Genomic DNA, 8,162 nt, shown 5'->3' with positions numbered 1-8,162 from the left:
AAAAAAAAAAAAAAAAAAAAAAAAAGGACATGTAGCACAAAAGCTAAGGGGGCAGGGCTTTTAATTCCCTTGTTTTAAATCATATTCCCAATCCTTCTTTGTTTTGTGACCTTATACTACCTACCAGCACTTTTGTGCCTCAGTTTCTTTATCTGTGCTATGCTTTGAATGGTTTCCCTCCAAAATTCAGGTGTTGCCAATGTCATGGTATTAAGAGGTCGACCTTTAATAGGTGAATAGGCCATGAGAGCTTCCTCCTGGTTAATGAGATTAAGACCCTTAGAAAAGATGCTTCCTGCAGCATTTAGTTAGCTTGCCCTTCTGCTTTCTGCCATGTGAGGATGTAGCAAGAAGGCCCTCACCAGACCAAATGCTGACACCTTGATCTTGGACTTCCCACCTTCCAAACTGTGAAAAATAAATTTCTGGCTTTAATAAATTACCTGTTCTCAAGTTTTATGTTAAAGCAGTACAAATGGCCTAAAATGGGAATGATATGGTCTGTAAAATAAGGTTTATGTGAGGATTAAATAGATTGTGTGAGGATTAAATAGATTAATTCAAGTAAATGCTTAGAAGAGAGCTTGTTGTATAGTAGCTCAGCAAGGATACTTAACAAGGGGATTTGACTTTGATGTGGGTCGGGAAAGCCCTTCCTAAGGAAGTAAGGAGGGAGCTGAGGCCTTTGGCGCATGCCTCTCCTCCAGGGTCATAGCAGATCAAAGGAAATTGGCTGACAATTACTTTTAGTAAGTAATTTCTTAGTCCATAGAGTAATAGCTAACAACAAGAGAAGAGAGATACACTATACAAATTAAACACATGAGCTAGAAAACATAGAAAGTCCTGAGTAATTTTATGTAATGCAGCAAATACTGTTATTAACCCTGCACGCATCACTGACATAGTAGAATAAATATTGTCTTGGTAGTACGCATTTAGTTACAAGTGACAGACAACCCAGCTCAAATAATGTTGCCAGATGCAAGTTGGAAATCCAAAAGGGAAACTTCCTGGTTTTTTTAATTTAGCTACTCAATGATGGCATCACAGGCTTGTTATGTTCATTCTGTTCTGTATTCTCGTTTTCTAACAGGCACTGTACTAAGGCAGCTTCATTTGGTGACTCTTGCGGTTAAACTATGGCTGCTAAGTTTATGGGACATCATGAACCATTTCCATAAAGACTTAGACTTTTTTTTTTTCTTAGAAGTCTCAAGCAAATACCTTTTGAAGTCTCATGGGCCTAAATGGAATAGAGAAGCCCACTTGTGAAACAATAAATGTGGTCATAGCAAAGTACAATACACAGTACCTTAGACATATCTTCTCCAATTTCAAGTGCCTAGGAAGGTGGGATTAGGAGGTACAATCTCCCAAACCTGAAGTCTTTACTAACAGATGGTGTAAATAAATTTTAAGGGCTACATTTTCAGTGTCTACCACACCAATGCTCAAAATGATTATTCTAAATTATATAAATGACAGTAAGTACAATTTAGGAATAAAATCCTTGAATTTCTTAAAATTCAGCTTAAATGAGAACACATTTTAGTTAGATATTCGCATACGTGGAATGTTTCATTTCCTGTCAATGCCTCATTGACATGTCTCATTGTTCATAATTGAGTTTCATTGAGAAATTCCTGGGATTATTCTGGCCAATAAACCAGTTTCATGAGATGACATCTGAAACAGTGACAATGATGTTCTTTTGTGTCTTGTCTCGTTATTCCTAAAAATAGCATGACATTAGTGGCCTCAAAACCTTAAATTATGACAATTGCCCCTTCTGGTATAATCTTGACTTTATAGCCCATGATATTTGGGTAAATTGAATTAAATAGAATAACTATCAGTTTTGAGGAAAGTCTGACAAACTGAACATAAATAGACAGGAGAAAAACATATATAGGTTCAAAGTAAGAGTTACTGGTATCTTCTCTTTGCCTTTTAAAATGGATTTAAAGTTAACTGTACATTTGGTGAAAAACTATGCAACAGGAGTAAAGGGTTACAAAAAGGCAGGATTATTTAAGAAAGAAAATAGATAACTAGCAAGGGATAAAATGTTTTGGGGTCATGGGGATCCATTCAAAAGCAAATTTGCAATTGCTGTAAATGTCTCTTTGGTGGCCAGCATTCCACAAATGCTGCACAGAAACACACTCATTTTCAATGTTAAACAGTTCCAGAGTTCTTTTAAAAAGATACTTTCTCAACACATGAAGAAGCTTAAAGTTACAGCATCATGAAAATGTCCTTGGTAGATACATGTGTTTATCATCTACTTTAGAAATATTTGTGCCTACAGTTTTTCCTTTGAGAGCTGTATTTAGGTGGTCCTGACTGAGCATTCTGTATCTATGGGAGATTTTAGTTTGCTGGGGAAAACTTTCACAAACGTTGAAGTTAACCCAATGTTTCTGCCTTGCACTTAATTGAGATATTTTGGGCATGAGCAGTCAGAATATTTTCTATTTTTTTTGTTGTTGTTGTTGAGATGGAGTCTCGCTCTGTCGCCCGGACTGGAGTGCAGTGGCCGGATCTCAGCTCACTGCAAGCTCCGCCTCCCGGGTTCACGCCATTCTCCTGCCTCAGCCTCCCGAGTAGCTGGGACTACAGGCGCCCGCCACCTCGCCCGGCTAGTTTTTTGTATTTTAGTAGAGATGGGGTTTCACCGTGTTAGCCAGGATGGTCTCCATCTCCTGACCTCGTGATCCGCCCGTCTCGGCCTCCCAAAGTGCTGGGATTACAGGCTTGAGCCACCGCGCCCGGCCTAGAATATTTTCTATTATAAGTGGCATAACATAATTAAAACTAAAAATGGAAAGTCAAATTATAAGAATTTGTCACCCCCGCGTGCCAGCCCTGCCGAGCCGGCCAGCAGGCCTGGCTCCCCTCCCTGGCACAGATCCGTGGGCGGCTGCCCTAAGTAGAAGGGGATGGGTCTGGGCCTGCCGGCGGGCGAGGATGCGGAACTTCTGCGCTGCCCCTAACCGCACGCAGAAGAGCACGCAGTCCGACCTGGCCTTCTTCAGATTCCCGCGGGGCCCGGCCACCCCGGAAGTGGGTGAAGAATTGAAGGAGAGCAGATTTGGAAGATAAAACACGTGATCAGCTAAATAAATATTATCAATTATGTGCCAAACATTTTGAGACCTCTGGGATCTGTAGAACTATATACATTTTGCAGAGGCATCAGAAAACTAAATAATTGGTTTATTTCTCAAAATTAATTGAAGCAGATACTTGTGAAGTCATTGGGAGAGTCCTTAGAGGACAGTTCTTCGAGATAATGAAATACCAACAATATTTGATCTTGCCAGTCATTTGAACAACACACAGAGTAGACACAGAAAACAAATAAAATAACTGAGTGAAGAAGAAATCAGGACACTGAAACAGAAAAAAATTGATAAAACTTCTCAACACGAACAAAAACATAAAGAAATCAACAATAGCAACGCTCAGAACCCCAGTGAAGAAAGGGGTGAAGGATAAGATGAGGAGATTTTACCTCTAACCCTTGAAGAGAAGGAAAACAGAGAATAACTAAAATCTCTGTTTGAAATCTTGATTCTGATGGGAAAGCAAAACATACCTCTGGATGGATATGAGGCTGATGAAATCCCAGAAGATCTTTTTACTCCAGATAACTTTCAAGCACTGCCGGAGTGTCAGATAAATTCTGGTGAAGAGTTTCTGAGAAAATGGTTTGAGACAACAGCAGTTAACACGTTGTTTTGTTCAGAAACACAGTAGAAACAGATGCTAGAGATCTATGAGAGCGGTATTGGAGAAGAAATTCTCAGGGAAGTGAGAGACTCACACTTCTTTTCCACTATCACTGATGATGTAGTGGACATAACAAGGGAAGAGCACCTACCTACCTGTGTTGGTGAGGTTTGTTGACGAATCTCATAACCTAAGAGAAGAATTTGTAGGCTTCCTGCCTTACGAAGCTGATGCAGAAATTTTGGCTGTGAAATTTCACACTATGATAACTGAGAAGTGGGGATTACATATAGAGTATTGTCGTGGCCAGGCTTACATTGTGTCTAGTGGATTTTCTTCCAAAATGAAAGTTGTTGCTTCTAGACTTTCAGAGAAATATCCCCAAGCTATTTACATGCTCTACTCTTCCTGTGCCATAAATATGTGGTTGGCAAAATCAGTACCTGTTATGGGAGTATCTGTTGCTTTAAGAACAATTGAGGAAGTTTGTTCTTTTTTCCATCGATCGCCACGACTGCTTTTAGAACTTGACAATATAATTTCTGTCCTTTTTCAGAACAGTAAAGAAAGGGATAAAGAAGTGAAGAAAATCTGCATTCTCCATGAACAGGCAGGCATGATGCTTTTGAAATTTTAGTGGAACTTCAGCAAGCACTTGTTTTATGTTTAGAGAGTATAAATAGTGACACAAATATTAGATGGAATAACTGTATAGCTGGCCGCGCATTTGTACTTCGCAGTGCAGTAACAGATTTTGATTTCATTGTTACTACTCTTGCTCTTAAAAATGTCCTTTTACAAGAGCCTTTGGGAAAAATCTCCAGGGTCAAACCTCTGATGTCTTATTTGCAGCCGGTAGCTTGACTGCAGTACTGTGTTCACTCAATGGAGTGATGGAAAATATTGAAGTTTATCATGAATTTTGGTTTGAGGAAGCCACAGATTTGGCAACCAAATGATCTTCAAATGAAACTCCCTGGGAAATTCCGCAGAGCTCACCAGGGTAACCTGGAATCCCAGTTAACCTCTGAGATTTACTATAGAGAAACCCTAAGTGTCCCAACAGTGGAGCACATTATTCAGGAACTTAAAGATATATTCTCAGAACAGCACCTCAAAGCTCTTAAATGCTTATCTCTGGTACCCACAGTCATGGGACAACTCAAATTCAATACCTAGGAGGAACATCATGCTGACATGTTGTAGAAGTGGCTTACCCAATCCCGACACGCTCTCAGTCAAGCTTCATTGTTGGAGAATCAAATGGAAACACAGGAGGAAAGATGTAGAGCTTCCATCCACCATCTATGAAGCCCTCCATCTGCCTGACATCAAGTTTTTTCCTAATGTATATGCATTGCTGAAGGTCTTGTGTATTCGTCCTGTGATGAGGTTGAGAATGAGTGGTATGAAAATGGACGAAAGCATCTTAAAGCATATTTGAAGTACACTTTGACAGACCAAAGGTCAAGTAACTTGGCTTTGCTTAACATAAATTTTGATATAAAACATGACCTGGATTTAATGGTGGACACATATATTAAACTCTATAAGAGTAAGTCAGAGCTTCCCTCGGAAACCATGGAAAATATCTAAGAGACTTTTAAAAATAGACTTTCTTTCTTTTTTTTTTTTTTGAGACGGAGTGCAGGTGGCGCGATCTCAGCTCACTGCAAGCTCTGCCTCCCAGGTTCCCACTATTCTCCTGCCTCTGCCTTCTGAGTAGCTGGGACTACAGAGGCCAGCCACCATTCCTGGCTAATTTTTTGGCTAATTTTTTTGTATTTTTAGTGGGGACAGGGTTTCACCGTGTTAGCCAAGATGGTCTTGATGTCCTGACCTTGTGATCCACCCTCCTCGGCCTCCCCCAAAAAATAGGGTTTGTTATATTTGATATTTGGAAGTAAAGCAATAAGGTGTATGTAGGCCACTTACTAAATATCTTTGCCTATAGGACTCCATTGAATGCATTAGCTATTGATAATCTATCTGATTAAATGACCCCTGTTTGAACTCTCATGCTTTGAGGACCTATCTGTTCTTCCAGAAGAGAGCATTGAAAATGCCACGTTTCCTTCTGCATGATCTCTGCTGGTGGCACTCTGGAATTATTTTAGTTAAGTCATCTTAGACATAGCATTTATTATCACTGTGGATCTCTACTCGTTGGGTGCTAATGAATTCTTTGAAGAAATATATTTTGAAGAGGTGTGGGAGGAAGGAATACATTTTATAAAATATTATAGTGAAGCCCTCACTTGACCTTTGATTAATAGGAATTTTAAGTATGTTAAAAGTCTATACGGGACAGTTACAAGAAATTGCCAGACAAAGAGAAGCTAGTGAGCTTGTCAAACAAGGATTTCAAAGTGCCTTCTAGTTTTTTTGTAATCTACATTTAAGTAACTTCATACTTAAAAGTTACAATCATTCTGAGAGCAAATTGTAAATGTGATGCCCCAGAACATCTAAAAATTTCAGTATGCATTTCATCAAATCAAGGATGCTCTCCAACATAGGACAAGAAATCAACATTGGTACAATACCACTATCCAATGTATAGGTCTCATTCAAATTTTGCCAACTTTACCCACAATGTTTCTTCTCTGCTTTGGCCCATGATTCAGTTCAGGAATACACAATGCACTTGTCACATCCCTTTGGTGACATTCCATCTGAAACCATGTCTATCTTTCTTTGTTTTTCATCACCCTGATGATTTTAAAAGAGTACAGGTCTTTCATTCTTTAGGGTGTCTTCAGTGTGGTCCAGCGAATATTTCTTTATCACTGGACTTGGGCTGTCCTTTCTTGGAAGGAACACCTCAGAAACAATTTGTGCTCTTCTTAGAGGATCACATGAGGAGGTACACGATGCTAACACTTCCAACCTTCACACGTCAAGGTTAATAAGTGATGTTAACCTCATTTTTTCACCAAAAATGTACCATCCAATTCCTTCATAATTTATAAGTATTTTATAGGGAGATACTCTGAAATTATAGTAGTGTCTAGTGTCACATCAAAATCTGCCCACCAGCCTTTGCATCCATTGATGATACCTGCCTGAAATAGCCACAACAATGATGGGTGTAAAATGATGATTTTCTATTTCTACCATTTCTTCTCCATTAATTACATGGCATTCTACCATAAGAAAGATTTTTCTCCCCTATATGTTTTTTAATTTATGTGTATAAATATGAACTCCTGAATCAATTTTTTGATGTGTGGTAATACATTATCATCATTATTTATTTTGATATTCAAATAGTCTCAGATATGGTCACTGGAATCTCCTGCAGGCTAATTCCTGGATCCTTTTGACATTTAATTCTTTGCTCATTTAACAAATTTCTGGCACAAGATGTTCCTGACTCATTTTGTATTTTCCCTACTTCAACTTTGGGACCAGTCATTTCACTAAGGTATTTAGAAATCAAGATCTGGGCAAAAGGCGGACTTGTTTCTCCTGAGTTGTCCTGGCATTTAAACTTCTTAATGGATAGAGCAATCTATAAATGCATGTATGTACACATGTACATACACACACACATAAATGCACATGTTCTTGTCTATTTATATGTCATATATATTTTAAAAATCATGAATTCACATGCATACCTTCATTTCCAAGGCAAAATCTCAGGATACTTTCTAGGCTTCCCCCCTTCAATTTTATAAACCCTTTTTCAGAAAGCAAGAAAGCTGGTTTCTCTATATGGTGGTTTCTTTGTTTAATCCCTATCTGTAGCCAACTGCCTTAATCTGCTGGTCACTTCTTCACCTTTTTGGTGAGCTCTGTGCCTTCATGTTTCCTCTCTTGACACGTTTGTCACCCTGCAGCCACCATAGTTCTATGACTTTTTAATGGATATTATTTGAGCTAAATAGTTTAGAAATGGAGTATTGTTTGAAAATCACTATAGAGTCCCAAAGAACAATAAGGCCATATTGGTTTGGTCACTGGCTAAATGACAAAAAAAAAAAAAAAAAAAAAAAGAAAAGAAAAATGGTGTTTGTTGATATTATTTTACAGGTCACCAACTTTAACCATCTCCTTAGCAGACTTACTCTTCTGAGCCAGAAAATCTTTTGTCTTACGAATCAAATATTCTAATTGAAATGTAAGCTCCATTCCTCTATTTTAAGGCTCTCTCTCTCTGTCTCTCTCTCTCTCTTACACACACACGCACATGCACACATATAAATGAGCTCATCTCCTCATATCATCTTTTAGAAAATATTTAATGACCCAAGTTACCCTTTGACTTTCCTTCTTTATTTTAAATAAATACTAATTTCTATAATATTTCCTCATAGAAGGCATTTTATATCACTCAAATTGTTTTGAGGTCTGTAAGAGCAAGAAGAAATTATTTAACCCAAAAAACCAATTAATTGATTAACTGGTTAATTAAATGT

The 8,162-nt window shown here is 38.3% G+C and overlaps 1 pseudogene; it reads left to right on the top strand.

The window, feature by feature from the left end:
- The first annotated feature begins 2,973 nt into the window (after positions 1–2,973).
- Positions 2,974–5,334, top strand: LOC108542945 (52 kDa repressor of the inhibitor of the protein kinase-like; annotated as a pseudogene).
- Positions 5,335–8,162: the final 2,828 nt, after the last annotated feature.

This window comes from Rhinopithecus bieti, unplaced genomic scaffold, assembly GCF_001698545.2.
Source record: "Rhinopithecus bieti isolate Rb0 unplaced genomic scaffold, ASM169854v2 scaffold_364, whole genome shotgun sequence".
In the NCBI taxonomy this organism is placed as follows: domain Eukaryota; kingdom Metazoa; phylum Chordata; class Mammalia; order Primates; family Cercopithecidae; genus Rhinopithecus; species Rhinopithecus bieti.
This window is presented reverse-complemented; position numbering and strand designations above follow the sequence as displayed.